The sequence below is a fragment of the Nyctibius grandis genome, chromosome 1, assembly GCF_013368605.1.
Source record: "Nyctibius grandis isolate bNycGra1 chromosome 1, bNycGra1.pri, whole genome shotgun sequence".
Classification (NCBI taxonomy): Eukaryota; Metazoa; Chordata; class Aves; order Nyctibiiformes; family Nyctibiidae; genus Nyctibius; species Nyctibius grandis.
The window spans coordinates 113,116,788-113,132,737 of record NC_090658.1 but is presented as its reverse complement, the minus strand read 5'-3'; positions in this window follow the sequence as shown (position 1 = coordinate 113,132,737).

Genomic DNA, 15,950 nt, shown 5'->3' with positions numbered 1-15,950 from the left:
TCTCTAGGAAAGGACAACGAGCCATTTGCAGTATTCTGCTATACAATAGGTTTCTTTATGCTGGTACTCCACAAATAGTCCATATTTGCTGAGGTTAAAGAGAAATTTTTCATGTATAATTTTTGTTTCACTTTGTGTACGGGCGTTAGAAAGAGCTGCAATGAATGATGGTCAATTTACAGGCATAGGAGAATCTGAATTACATGCTGGATTTCAGAAAGTTTAATTCTGTTAAATTCCATCACACAAACATTGAGCATCTTCTTGATCATTGCTAATTAGATCTCTAAACACTCTGCAAGGAAAGGCAGCCATGTCAATGCAAGCAGAGAAAACACAAATATTGCATTGTTTTTGTTTTCTCTTGTTCTGCTGTTCTCAATCTAAAGCAAGTCACCTACAATTAAAATGTTAATACTTCTTTATACTAGTTTTGTGTTGAAGTTAAAATAACATCAAAAGTTTTGAAAACAAAAGTATGGTGAATTAAAGTGCAGCAGAGAGAGCTTCTGTGTGACAAGTGCCAAGAAACTTTAGGGAAATCTCAACATAGCTTAAACTACAACAGCATGTAACCTGGAGAGAATTGTCAGCAGAGAGCTCAAGATCAAAAGTGGATCAAGGCACTGAGAACAAAAGCCATCTCCAGTTTGATCCTAATGGTCAGGGTGAGAGGATATTTTCTTGTGAATATATAAGATTGTGTTTGATATATATGGCTTAACTATGATTGTGTTTGATATGTGTTTGATATATGGCTTAACTATAATTTCTTCTTAAAGTCAATCTAGAGGAGATGAATTAAGCTAACTTGTGTCACCAGAAAGAATGGCATAGTGACATATGAATACAATCATTGTGATTTCATACCAATCAATATGGTGTCCATATGGTTGCTCCTATGGACACATTCCTGTCATGATTCTTTTTGTCCATATTTTCTGAGCTGTTCTATAATTATTAGGAAAAAATACTGTTCATTTAAATGTGAAATAGTGATAATGATGGCAATAAAACAGTGAAGTTATTCTAATGAAAGTGAGACAGACCCGTATTATCCATCAAATATTCACAGTCTGTCTGGAAGATAAGCTAATTGGCCTTTTTCTGAGAGAAAGGGAGAACATTAGGACTTTCCAAACATGTCCTAACAAATAGAAGTGGTATCTAGGAAAAATACAGTACCAATGGAATATGACTGTGCTACCCAAAACTGAATGAAAACTAGTTTGAGTGGATCACTCCTCCACTACAGTCTTCTCAGAAAAATTCAGTATATTTAGAATGCAGCATTAATTAAAAGATCTAACTCATACTGTTCCATAAGGTCACCTTGACATTTTGTCTCTGAACTCTTTCATTAAGATTAAGGTCCATTTTTAAGGTGGAGCCATTTTCTGTCCTCAGAACCACTTACAAAGAAAATATTTCTAGTCAGTACACTAATTTAATATACTGAATTCAGTTATTGCAGTACAGAATATAAGAACACTCACTGAGATGTCTTATTTGCCTTGGATAAATGAATTAAATATCAGTTCTCAGAATACAAATAGTATGGATATACTTGGATATATCTTTAATTTTCATTAAACACAGCATAGCCCCAGAAGTACTGGTAAAAGCATGAGTATTTGTCAAATTCTGTGTGGAAATCTATCATAAGGAGGGAGCTTCATTAAATCTACAGTGTTATCTTTGCAGTGCCCTCCTCTGAATCATCAAATGCAAGTAGAATTATCCACAAGGAACAACTGTAATCTGACCAAAAATGCTGTAGTAGTGAAGAACAGGAGTTCACACCTGAGAGATTCTATCATATTTCAGATCAATTGCTTTATTTTTATCTAAGATTTTTCACTGCAGAGTTAACTGCATTTCTTGCTTCTGCACTGCTGCGAAACAGCTTCCTAGTCCAACATAGAAACACCAGTCTCAGAGAATGAACAAGTTCTCCCACAGAGAGAGTTTCTAGAAGTTTGTTTCAGGGAGGAAAGCATATACACAACCTGTCTGACCTGACTCAACTCTACCACATCACCAGATGGAAAATGTTTTTGCCTTATCTTGAAGCTCAGTAACCTCTGTACTCAAAAGGAAATGTGAATTTGGTCTTTCTATATATTCTATCTGCCTTGGAGATGTCAAGGTCCCCATGGTTGCCTTTTCTACCCATCATTAGCAGTTTGACACTGACATAAGGACAAGTTAGATACCTGGTGGCAGACTGAGTCGACACATGCATTGCAAGGCCCAAGTGTGTGGTCTTCAGCAGAGGGAACCTGAGCAGAGCAGGAACCATGTCTTGCCCTTTAGTGCAGTAAGGAACTTTCAGCAAGCCCACACCAGAACAGGTTGCAGCCAGGGTATCTGTCAAAGCACAGTTATACAGTGATGAAGTCAAGGTCTCACAGGAACATCTGCAGATGACTTTCCAAACCTAGTCTTATCTTCTTAATACCAGATCTGCTTTTATTAGTGTCATATAATTGAGATGGTATTATAAAAGTCTGGGTGTTAATTAATCTGCTGAAATAAATTATGTTTCCATGAATGTTTTATTGTAAGCTTTCTTAAAAAGATTTTTTTTTCACATTTCAGATGAAAACAGAAAGAAAACTGATATTTCTTTTTATCCTTATCCTGATTTATAACACTCTTGTGAAATGCTTTTCTGAAAACATCTTCTTGTACTAAAAATATTGTACTCATGAAACATTGTCTCGGAGGATGTAGACGTAATAGTGATGAGCATTGAAATTATTCGCTCCCGAATGCCATGCTTTCTTTCCCCATTCGGTCAGGACAGTTGTGTAACTGGTTTATTCCACCTATTGATGCAATTTCAGAACCAGAATTCTTGTCTGTCTTGATCTGTAGCACCAGCTGTCCCCTTCTACACAATGACTATGAATGATCTGTTTTATTAAGGGACCGCCTTGAAGTTCAATCCTGCAGAGTGCCTAGACCATTGAAATTTCTTTTTTTATTAATGTATTGACATGCCTTAGGTTAAACACATTTTTAATGCTTTGGAATTAGGATCCCGTACCACGGCGGACTGAGTATCTATGCTAGACTGGGGAGAGAGATGGATGTGACAGATACCTCTTTGCTATCCTTTCCTTTGTGCAAGAGGGACACATGTAATTTTTAGAAGAACAGGAGTTTTTAATTAGATGGTTTAGTTCCTTCATGCTAACTGAAAGGAAAGAAGACAGAGAAGCAGCAGAGGGAGTGCATCTAGGATTACAGGTTGATGTGGTATCAGCGCTTTGCTTGCAGTAATTAAAGTGCAGTGGGCACAGGGAGTGAAGCCTGGAGAGGACAGATGACTGAAAGAGGGGGTGGACCTAGGCATTACAAAAACACAGTCATAGAGGAAAGTCTCCACACCCCACCAAGGGACAGACAGATTTTTTTTGAGAATTTATAGCTATTTTGATCATGAATTTGAAAACTTAAATTAAAACAGTTAAATTGGTACAGGCAATAGAAAGAAGGAATTACATAAGGTTATAGGAGCATAGTTTATCTTGCTTCCTATCTGGGAATAGTTATACCGGTTTCTGTCTAATCAAATATAGCAACATTAACATTATTATACCTGTTTAACTAAACAGGTTCGAGTCCATGCATTTCAGAATGATCCAACTCTTCCAGCTGGATAAATTTAACGTAACACACTACTTCACAACCAGGCAGGACAAGGGGCACAGTAAGTCACCTAATATATGATAACTCATGAAGTGGTAGTAAAGCTGACCAATTTCACACACGTCGCCATACCTTTAAAGTGACATAACTGTATTATAATTCGATTGCTCACTTCTGATAGATATAGGCACTTACAGTACTCTTTATAAATATCCATATGTAACATTGCACAACAAACCACAAATGAGTGAAAACAGTTGGCAGTTGTGTGAAAAAGTGCCAGTACATACAGTTTTAGACATATAAAAGATGACCCCAAAAACCAAAAGAACTAGACAGTGGTGGTGGACAGACAAAACTGCCATTAAAAGCAGAGCAAACAGAGCAGAAGAACCCTTGAAACCGAGAAACGACAGAGACAAGTAGAAATAGAGAAGACTGCAGATTAAGAATTTAGGTCTCAGTCTACTCTTAGTCAAGCAAAAGGCATAATTCTCAGAGTACACAAGCAAAATGAAGTTCAAACCAAGGAAACTTATGATATACTTCCAGTTTTTCAAAGAGCAGACTGTAAAGCAATATACTTAAACAAAGCATATATGTTTACTACAGTCAACTCTAAGTATTTTCACCTATTTATAGAGAAAAATGGTTTATATCTTCCTACATATATGCAAAATCTGTAGAAGTCTGAAAACTTTTCCAGGACATCCCCAAAATCTGATTTTTACCAGCTGTAGATAACATTCCATTTGCATGACAAGAAATCAATTGCTATCAACCAAGCAACTGTGTGAGCTGCCTTATTCAAAGTGTTACTTTATAAAAATACTCAAAAGTCACCTGGTTCAAATATTTGGCTTATCAAACACTGAATACCAGGGTTATTTGCTAAGAAGATAGTGACCTGGTGTTAATGTGCAATGAGAAGCCTTTACGTGAAAGTTGGGGTAACTCGTGGACACTTAGCTACCTATCAGCTTCAGAGAACATGACAGCCCCTGCCAGAAAATAGTGTGTTGGCCCCCTCCAGAGTCACAGCAAACTAAGTGTGTCAGCTGTGGTATGTCAAATCAACATGCCTGCTAGTGACTCACCATTTCATATTATTCTGATATTATGGTTCCACCACAGCAGATAAAAAAATTCTTCAGCAGCAGCTAGACTTAAAGAAATAAAAAATCTGTGTTAAAAATAGCAGACAACATTCAGGGGTCAATCTACTCTTAAGAAAGGAATGTAACAAATAATTATTCTTCAGGGAACAGATTTAAATGAGAAGCTGGTAAGTGACATGCAAGATCTGGCCGGGGTTTGAGTAACTCTCTCTTTCTCTCCTTTTGTCCTTCCTTGTTTCTATTTTACAGTGAAGCATTTTCTTCTATATCTGAAAACTTTTCTAAAAGATTTTTTTGTTAGACTTAATAGAATCCATTCATTTCAGCTTTCACAGAATCACAGAATCAACTAGGTTGGAAGAGACCTATGGGATCATCAAGTCCAACCTTTGACCTAGCACCACTGTGTCAACTAGACCATGGCACTAAGTGCCACATCCAGTCTTTTCTTAAACACCTCTGGGGATGGTGACTCCACCACCTCCCTGGGTAGCCCATTCCAATGCCTAATAACCCTTTCTGTGAAGAAATTTTTCCTAATGTCTAACCTGAACCTCCCCTGGTGCAGTTTGAGGCTATGCCCTCTAGTCCTGTAGCTAGTTGCCTGGGAGAAGAGGCCGACCCCCACCCTGCTACAACCTCCTTTCAGGTAGTTGTAGAGAGTGATAAGGTCTCCCCTGAGCCTACTTTTCTCCAGGCTAAACAATCCCCAGTTCCCTCACCCAATCCTCACATAACATACCCTCCAGACCCTTCACCAGCTTTGATGCCCTCCTCTGGACTCTCTCCAGCACCTCAATGTCTTTCTTGAAGTGAGGGGCCCAGAACTGGACACAGTACTTGAGGTGCAGCCTCACCAGTGCTGAGTACAAGGGGACAATTACTGGTCCTGCTGGCCACACTATTCCTGATACACACTAGCATGCCATTGGCCTTCTTGGCCACCTTGGCACACTGCTGGCTCATGTTTAGCTTTCTGTCCATCAGCACCCCCAGGTCTCTTTCCACCGGGCCGCTTTCTAACCACTCTTCCCCCAGCCTGTAGCGCTGCATGGGGTTGTCGTGGCCAAAGCGTAGGACCCGGCACTTGTTCTTGTTGAACTTCATGCCATTGGTCTCAGCCCATCTATCTAACCTGTCCAGATCCCTCTGCAGAGCCTTCCTACCCTCAGGTAGATCAACACTCCTACCCAACTTAGTGTCATCCGCAACTTTACTGAGGGTGCACTCGATACCCTCATCCAGATCATCAATAAAGATATTAAACAGGACTGGGCCCAGTACTGAGCCCTGGGGACACCACTAGTGACCGGATACCAACCGGATGCAGTAGCGTTCACCACCACTCTCTGGGTCCAGCCATCCAGCCAGTTCTTAACCCAGCAAAGTCTGCACCTGTCCAAGCCGTGGGCTGCCAGCTGATCCAGAAGAATGCCGTGGGAGACAGTATCAAAGGCTTTGCTGAAGTCCCAAGTATACTACATTGACAGCCTTCCCCTCATCCACTAGGCGGGTCACCTGGTCATAAAAAGAGATCACAGAATCACACACTTGGACGCTCACAAGTCTATGGGGCCAGACGGTATCCACCCAAGGGTACTGAGGGATATCCACCCAAGGATATCTGCCAGCTGCAACTGTGCATTGGCCTTGCGATCCCACTGCTAGCTCCGTCATGTGTCAGAGAACATACAGCAGGCTTTCATGATATATTTGTATTTATAAGGTAGAGTTCTGCAGGGAAAGGTAAAATGCTATTACCTTTCTAAACAAGTGTTTTAAATTTATTTAAAAAAACCTCTCCAACTAATTCTAGCTTTATAAAATCATATAATTGGCTTCATATTTTCTCATTATCCAATAACTAGTGATTTTTTAAAAGATACTAACAATTTAAGGGAACTATAAAGCACAGACTGAATATAGAAATAGGTATCTTGGCAGAAATATGCAAATTCTCTAGCACTTGAACTGATTAATTGGCAATAAACTATCTAATAAAACTATGTTACGTACAATAATATAAAAAATGTTCTACACAGAAGTCTAAAAAGTAGGGAAAAATTGAGAGAGTCATACCTGAAGGGAAGCAAATATGCATTTTAAGAGAGGGGTTTTTAACTGCTTTATTTTGATTGATTTATTATTATGCTGAAATACTTCAATATTATCCAAGCTCCTGTGGTAAGTAAGAATGTGCAGTACATTATATAACTGATTAAACCTATTAAAACATTGCAGAATAGTACTATTTTAGTATATTAATTTCAATAGGTCTGTTGCACTAATAGTGCTTTGACTTTGATTTTTTTGCCAACGTGTCCCCAACAACCCATTCACAAAATACATTGAGCCATCATTCTATTGAAAAATCATGCAAACAATAGGAACACGTAGCTGATTTAATTCATGAATATTGCAACTATTGCAAAAGATAAAATGAAGACCTTACCTTATGCCTTTAGAATACTTTTACTATATTTATTACTGCTATTACTCACTGATGGGTTACTATTATTCAGTGATAGTTAACATGATTTAAGATAACTTCCATTCTTAATAGCATTTCCTAAAAGAACCATTATTACTATTAATGTCTTAAATAATACTTAGCCAATGCAGTTCTGTTAAGTGAAGAGCTAAAGTAAGTTGGTAAAGGAGCACTTTGAATGTATTACTGTTTAGAACATTCTATAAGGTAGGCATATTTATACCTAACATCAAAACACCTTTTAAGAAGCAGCAAAACTAATGAAATAATTTCTGAAAACGTCAAAAAATCTTTTGAAATGCAGAATCTTGTGGTGATTATGCAATACTTACATAATTAAGCATGCAGTTAACCTTGGCACATTACAATATGAGTAATTTAATTTTATCTGCCTGAATTTTGCCTGTAATTTCCTAGCCTTAGGTAGTTTAATGAACTATGCTTTAGGCTACTTTCCACCAGGGGGTGACTTCAAGGACATAAGAAACAGCTTCCACAGGGGTGGTGATAGCATCTGTCCCCACGCAGCAGAAATGTTCATTTGCAAAGTCCTTTTTACAGCACTGAGTCCTTAGTCAATAAAACACATTCGAACCTTTTAGCAGGAAAGATGCACTGCAAATATAGAAAGGTGCATTATAATACCAGGATTAACTTCACCTTCTTAATGCTTTTATTTAATATCAATGGAGGAGGATTATAATAGATATCCAGTGAGATTTATTATGGTTTATGATCATGGACAGATATCAACCTCAGGCTTTAGCCACTGCTTTTTTACGTTTATTCCCATACAAGATGCAGGGAAAAAACTGCTACTTTTGCTGTTTATTAAGATCTGCCAATTCTAACATATGCAGTAAGATGCTCTTTCTGTCAGCCCACCCTTTTCACATCCCCAGTGTATGCCTCCGGCACTGGTTGTATGGCACCATGACTCCCTCCTGCTCCATTATCCCTTGCGCCAGAAGCAATTGACTGGCAACTCCCCAGCTGGTGGCATCTAGTACACAAAGTCAAAGAGACGTAAAAAAGGCAGTGAGGCTGTTCTGCATCCCAGGAACCACACGCTCCTCTGCAGCAGAGTTGGGCCACGGATCCCCCAGCGTGGAAGTCCCTCCTGTCACACGACTGTGCGCTGTTGGGTCAGCCTCAACGCCTGAGAAGCTGCTAGCTTAGACTCCTGCAAAAATCATGGCACTGTTACGGATATTGACGATTTTGCAGATTTTGTCACTCGTTGTACATTCCACGTCTGTATATTTTGATGATGCGCGGTGACCACAGAAGCCAAGGCACAGAACTACTATTTCCCTTAGGCAAGTAGCCAGTGAAACTTCTCAGTCTCAAAGACTAGGACTACAGTAACGAAGGAGCCAGCCCAAGCCGTGCCTGCGCCCATCCATCCCCAGATTTGACAGGCTGGCCAGCGTGGCCCTGGCCACCATCAGCGATCATCTTCCCAAGCTGCTTGGGCCGGCAACATGCCAAGCACCATTCCCAAAGGATATTTGGCTATAGACACCCTGAAGAAGGAGTGAAAGACTTTAACTGTATGGACATAAGTTGTGCTGTGCCTCTTTGCCCAGGACCAGAGTCTGGTCCCTAGCCTTTCTTATTCACTAGTAGCCAGCAGGTGTGTCCTGATTTTTAACCACAAGACCACTCTTCTGCCAGGTAGAGTATTACTAAAGGCCAGCAATCACTATTAAAATATTTACCCTGCTGTAAAAGTCAAGCTGCTTTAAGCTTCCATTTTAACTTTTGAAGGCAGAGCTTCACATAAGGAGTTGTGCACTATTGCCTTTCTCCATGCAAATCATGTCAGTGCTGCTTCATCTCTGAGGCAGCAGCCTGTCCCTCATGTGCACTTCAGTGCTGCTCTCCACAGATATTGGGAAGCAAAGTCATCTCCCTCCTTCTGTCCCCACTTTTTTGATAGTATGATTTTCATTAGCAACACATGGGAGAATTGAAAAAAAATCCTACTGGTAAACAGCAGAATCAGAAAATATCCTTCTTAATACTCAGCACACCCAGAGAACAACTGGTCATGTGCCAGGTTTTTACCAAAAATCCAAGTTCGGTGTGCTTTGTCCCTACTTGAAATTAAATGGACACATTTACTGCTCCAAATTTTCCAGGTGAATCTAGGTGTGCAAGCAATTGAAATAACAGCAAAAGCTGACCAACATGAAGTGCTCAGGCCTGAGGTGTGCTGCAGATGAATATTGCTATCGAAGGACATTGAATATCTGTCCTTTGGCTAATCGTACAGACAGCAGACAAACCCAGTTCAGGTGGTGGTTGACACCTGGATGGAAGGAGAGAAGGGAAGAGAGACAAAAAGTCTCACTCAGCCTGGTACTTGCCAAGAGCCGCATGGCACAGCTCAGGTACCAGAGCTGAAATCAGGAACCAGCAACAAGAACCAAGATAAAGATAGCTCAGGAACTGACCCTGTTGAGCAGACAACCAAATAGTTGCAAAAAGGGATCAGATTAATTAGGAGAAGTGGCCTAAGATTTGGTAGAACAGGGTGGAAAACAGGCATAGTGTGTCATCAGTGGGAATCTCTCTTTTTACATACTGTAATTATTGCAAACAGGTTTTATGATAGATGCAAAGACAGAAAAATCCACAGTCACCTGAGACAATAAACCATGTGTTTGTTCAGGTGCAGTCACTTCCAGGACATTTTGAATGCATGAATCTCGAGGGTAAGTAGAATTTCATGTACAAAGATGATTTGATACTTGGCATGATGTTTCAAGACACCTCTGTGTATCAGCTTTTAGAAACAAGCAGGTCAAATAATGCTTGTTAAAACTCATTTTGCTTTCTCTTTTTTGTTTGTTTTTTCATGTCATGAAGTCAATATTCATTACTGATGTGTAACAGGAGTTAAGCTCTTCACTGCTTCCTCTTTCCAGTGCTAACTTGTTTCAAATACAAATTAAGCTATTGAGCTAAATTGTCCTTTCAAATTTGCTATAAGGCAATTTGCCATTCTCCCAAATCCTGAACAAAAATAGAACCAAGGTTTGTGTTTCTTGCAGAAAACTTTAAAAAGTCTATTCCAGGCTGAGAGGTATGTGCTGAGAGTTCCTGTGTTTTATAGCAGCTCTTGCCAAATCACAGTAGCATCTCAGAAGCAACCTTCCCACTCTTCCTTAGCAGGATGTATTTCACATTAATATAGAATAATCTCTATGAGAACTGCAACATTGCCAAGAGGAAATAGCAGAGGCTGACATGATGGAGCAAATATATTTTCATATTAAGATATTCTTGTTCACTTGCTTTCTTTGCACATGACCTGGCTACAGACAAATACATCAGGAATAACTCAAAATGAACTGATAGAGTCCTCTCTCAATCACAAAATATTGACAACACTGATCGTTTTCCCTTCATTATGAACATTAGATTTAACTTTTAAAGTCTAGACAAAATTACATTCCAGTTAAAGGTCACAATAAGAGTCCAACAGAAATCCTTTCCTTTTAAATTTACATCAAATTTTTACACATATCAAATTAGAAAAAAGTTTGATAATTTTTAGTAAGAAAATGTTTGAAAGTCTCAATTTAAGCTTACTTTTCTGAAATGCTGAATATCAGAGGTTTATTATTTTTCTTGTAAAAAAGAGGTTTTCATTTGTTAGTTAGGACTGATCACGTTTAGGAATGCAGTGCATGTTCAGATAAATAAATGTTACTAGCAATGTATACAATAAAAATAGTGGAAGCAATTAAACTTGAAAGTCATTTGCCTAAACATATTTATTCATAAAATGTGAAAAATAAATTTTCCTATTTGTAACAACATTCCAAGTACTCTAAACATACTACTGGATAGATTTATTAGAAGATGGTCTATTGCTATAAACAAGCAGTTCCAGTATTTGGAAATCAATGGTGTCATTGCTTTCTTTCTAAATTGTGGATTGACTTGAGAGCTGAGGTCACTATCTTGCCATCAACTCATGTTTTCCAGACAGATGGCAACTACAGATATTCTTGGGATGAAACAAGGCACTGATGTAAGGCATAATGAATATGTGACAAGAATGATACTAGGTGCCAAGAAAATTCACAAAATGTAGTTCTAGAACTGTTTCTCTAGAGAAAATAACTTGTCTAAGTAGTTTGAGAGGAGGCTTTGCTTTAAATTTCATCAAAATCCCAGATGGGGTGGCCAAAAGATTTTGTGCTTCATTTTAGCTCATGGGAGAGTTTTCTGCTCAGGCTGCTTTTGAAACCAGGACAAACTGTGGATATAACAGATGAGACCACAGTACAATAATATGTGCTTGTTTGAAGGCAAAGACCCCTCATTTTATAATTCACTGGCTTTAGGGGCTTCTTCACATGCAGTGAACTGTCAGACTGGGGCCAAGGACTGGGAATATGTGAATTTAAGGGCTACAGTTCAACAGAATGGCTTTGTTTTACCTAGCCATAAACATGTATTAGTTAGCTTTTCTTTCTAACCTGTCTCAGTCTCACTTAGTCTATGTGTACGGAGGAGTAGTCTCAGTGCTGTAAACACATTTTATCACTGTTATTCCCTGGAGCTTCCCTTAGACTCCTTTATATAAAATCACTATCACTGCTGTAAACCAGGATGAAGTCTAACATGCCCAACTTCAAAGCAACCAGGGAGATGAGCCTTAGGCCTAAAAAATTTAAGCACTTAAAATAAAGGTTAATTTAGTGCCAGAAAAACCTAATTCTGACTAATTTATTTTAGTTTAATGCGTGCCTGGAGGCTAAGCCCAGAGCTAAGGGTGGCAGAACATCTGAGGCTCACCCCTTCCTTCCTTTTGTCTCGCTCCGGGGAGTCAGTAAGTTACTACCTGCACTTCAAAGGCCGAAAGTCACCCTACCCCTTAGGCTGGGGAACAGGGGGGCTATGGATGGAAGCAAGGGTTATCCCATTCTTTTCTGCCTCTTCACAGCCAACTTGACCCTAGTAAGAAATGCCTTGAGAGCATCAACATCCAAGAAAAGGTACTATCCAAACAGCCGTCAGTAGGATGCAGTGGCAAAGAGCTATTTCACTTTTTCTGATTTTACTTGCTTTCAGCACAGCAATAGTATGACAGCATATGCTGTCATATGCTGGGTGAGCAGCATACAGTTAGTGGCAGCAACCTAACACAAACAGCATGACTGGAAAACAAAAGAATTTGTGGTTCAGCATATTTGAAGCATTTTCTTTGTTTTTCTTTGTTGACCAATGATAAAACAAAGAATATTTTACAATCATGACGGTTTTATTAATTCTAATTGCTCAGGTAAGTTTGAAGACTGATTTGAAATCTTAACCAATATATGTTTATATTTCCAATTATTTAACTTGAATTTAGAACCTCTGCAGAATTTTTAGGAAATGGAAGAGAAAGGACATAGTGGTACTTAGACCTTATCTTCATCTAATGAATTTCTGTCCTTGCTTTGATTGCTGCTTTTGACCTTCAAACGTCTTTTGTCACATTATATCCATAAGTTTGTTTTATTATCTTCACTAGGTCTAATTACCTGGATGATTCTATACTGTTCCCTACAGGGAAATATAGTGCTGAAGTTTGGGTTTTTAAATACTAATTAAAATATTCATTAGTGTGTGGATCAATTTCCACTCTTTGTATTTTCCTCCCCTCTTGATAGCCATCACAATCTGATAGCAACAAAGTTGTTGCCATACTTTAATTATATGAGTAGGATTCCTTTATCCACCTGTGGTATAGGGAAATAAACTGTACACCCAATCTAAATGCAAAGCCATCTAAACTGTAGATAGAATAGGTTTAAATATAAATACAATTTCTTTATGTTGTATAAATAGTTCAACTGTGTTACTAGCATTTCATTATATATTTAGTATGCAGAATAATATTTTAAGTCATCCTTCTTAAAAGTGTTCTTGGGCAATATATTGAAGGCTGGGTTCATAAATCTTATTTGTTGTGATAAGTTGCATACAACTGCACTACAAACAATTGTCAAACCACATCCAGTTTCTTACTTGAAGCTGGTGTTCATTCAAGTCTTACATGGCTTGTACACACACACAGTTTCATGAAAGTGACTTTAAGTTTGTAGGTATGCTAGCGGTAGCTTTTTTTTTCCTATAATTGATATGTGCAAGCTAGTTTTCAGTGACTGAGCTAATTGGCCAGGTTTTAATGACATAGGATTCAGATTTGTTATGGAAAAATACAGGTATGGCATGACTGCTGTAAAAGCAAGATCCAGAGAGAGACTATTTTGTAAAATCACATAAAAATACGGTAATAATACAGTGGGAGTATCCATGCCTGTTGAGCCTCAAACACCAATATGTCCTATTGGTTCCATCAGTTGTGCGTTCATCTTCTGCTCTGCACAGCTCCATTTAGGTTTGGCTTTTGATTTTCCTGTTACAAAGCTGAATGAAAAAAGCATCAAAAGAGTTCCTTTATGCTGTAATTCATTAAGATCTTGACCAGTTGACCTCTATCAGTCTGTATTAAATTTAATAGAAAAAAAAAAGTGTCTTTAGATTAGGTCCTCATTTATCATGAAAAAGATAGAAATGGCTACTGTAATTCTTGTTCCACTAAGGCTAGAGTAATTTTAAATTACAGCCTTATATATTGCAGAATAGAAAAGTTCTTCAAAACTCACCTAGGATGATAAGGTCAGATTGGTGCAACAACAGAGTCTAGTAGTAATAACTCAGATCCATATTATGAACACTGGGCTGGTATAGTTTGTGAGTTTGACAGGATAAAAGTGGGGAATTGCTACTGCTATAGCTTTTTCTTACTCTGACTCCTGTTTCTTGAATTGCTTTCTGCACATTTACAGAGCCTAAGAAGGAGAGGTTAAAGCTGCAGATCCATTGCCCAAAAGTACAGACTCAAGATATGGTTCTCCGACTGTGAAGGAGGACTAGAGCCTGGAGTTTTACATTCCAGATGACTACATTTGTCAGGATGTTATAGGGACATAATTACAAGAGGGGTTTCCAGGCTGTAAATCTCACTGCCAGTCTCAAAGGAGAAGAGTTCCAGTCACATCTCTTTTCTCATGGCACCTCGTGTGGGCAGTTTAGGCATATCTTTGCCACTGCCAACTTTTTCAAGTGCTGGCTGAATTACCTTTGGGCATCCCTAACTTGTTCTATGAGACATGTAAAGAATTTAGAGAAATAATTTGCATTTTATGTTCAGAGCAACCTAAATGAGGAGCTATCTAGATGTTCAAATGTTATGTGTGACAATACTAAAAGTCAACATTCCCAAGTTCCTTTGTATAACTGACTCTATATCCCTTTGTAGTTGTGCCTCAGCTCCCCCAGGCAGCTACTTTTTCAGAATTAAGTAGCTCTGAAGTGTCTGTTTTTTCAGAATCTGTACTAACACTTTCTGAAAAGTGGCTGCAATATGGTAATTTCAATTATTTGATCACGATTTCAGAAGTATAAAGATCACCGCTCATTTCTGAAAATTCAGATATACGTGTATGTATACACATATACATCTGTACACAAAGATCCCCTGGTACGCACAAATATACATTCACAAACTTAACTCACTCTTCCTAGAAAATACAACATTCAATGATTTTTTAATGCCAATACATATCATTCAGAAGGAATTGTATTGTATCATAAGGAAACAAAATGAAGGATCATCAATTTGATCCTGCAAACTTCTATGAAGAAGTCAGAAAATTAAGGCTTCAAAGAAGCAGACTGTCAGTGATATTCCTTCTTCTGCTGCCTCTAAAGTACAGAAAAAAAAAAACTGTAAGAACACGTTTGCATTCATTCATATCAAGTAGCATTCCCACTATCGCATACAAGATATACAATCTCCTCATATGCTGAACACAAACTGGTACGGTTCAGTAATGAATGCATGCAGTCTAAAGAGGCGATTTCAGCTGGTTGTTATCTAGCTGGGTCAGGGTTTAGATACGGAGACACAAAAGTCAAAAGAGACAAGCAGCATAGGTGGCCTGTGGATAAAGAGGTTCATTGTTCTGTGCAATCAATCACCTTCAGGGGCAGAGAGATTGCTTCATGAGCAGAGAAAACAAATACATATATGACTGAGAGGGTGAAACCAGCTTTGAAGAGACATGATTACATTTGACTGAGTAGTGGCACACCGGTTTCATCTTAAACATCCAGTTTACATTACACCACGTAAATACACACTCAAGGGACCAAGTATGTGCTAATTTTCCCTAACTTTAAGCTAGTGCTTTTCCAGTTTCAGTGAAAAATCCTATTTACCACCAATTAATATTCAAGCAAAAAAATTTCCTATTCTCATAGCAGGAAATTAAAAATTACTAAATGAAACAGAAAATACATATTACATTGTTCTATTTGCAGAGAATATTGGTTTCAGTGGAAGAAATACAAGGTAAATTGATAAACTAATAGCCAGATTTTTAAGGGGGCTTGGGCACAGAATTCTACTTGAACTTCATGAGAATAAAACACTGAAACAGATTTTTAAAAACTGGTCCTGTAAGTATTGATAAGATCCCCCCCCAGTCTTCTCTTCTCCAGGCTAAACAGATGCAGCTCCCTCAGCCTTTGCTCATTAGAGAAATGCTCCATTCCTCTGACCATCTTTGTAGCACTCCACTGGACTCTCTCCAGTAGTTCCTTGTCTTTCT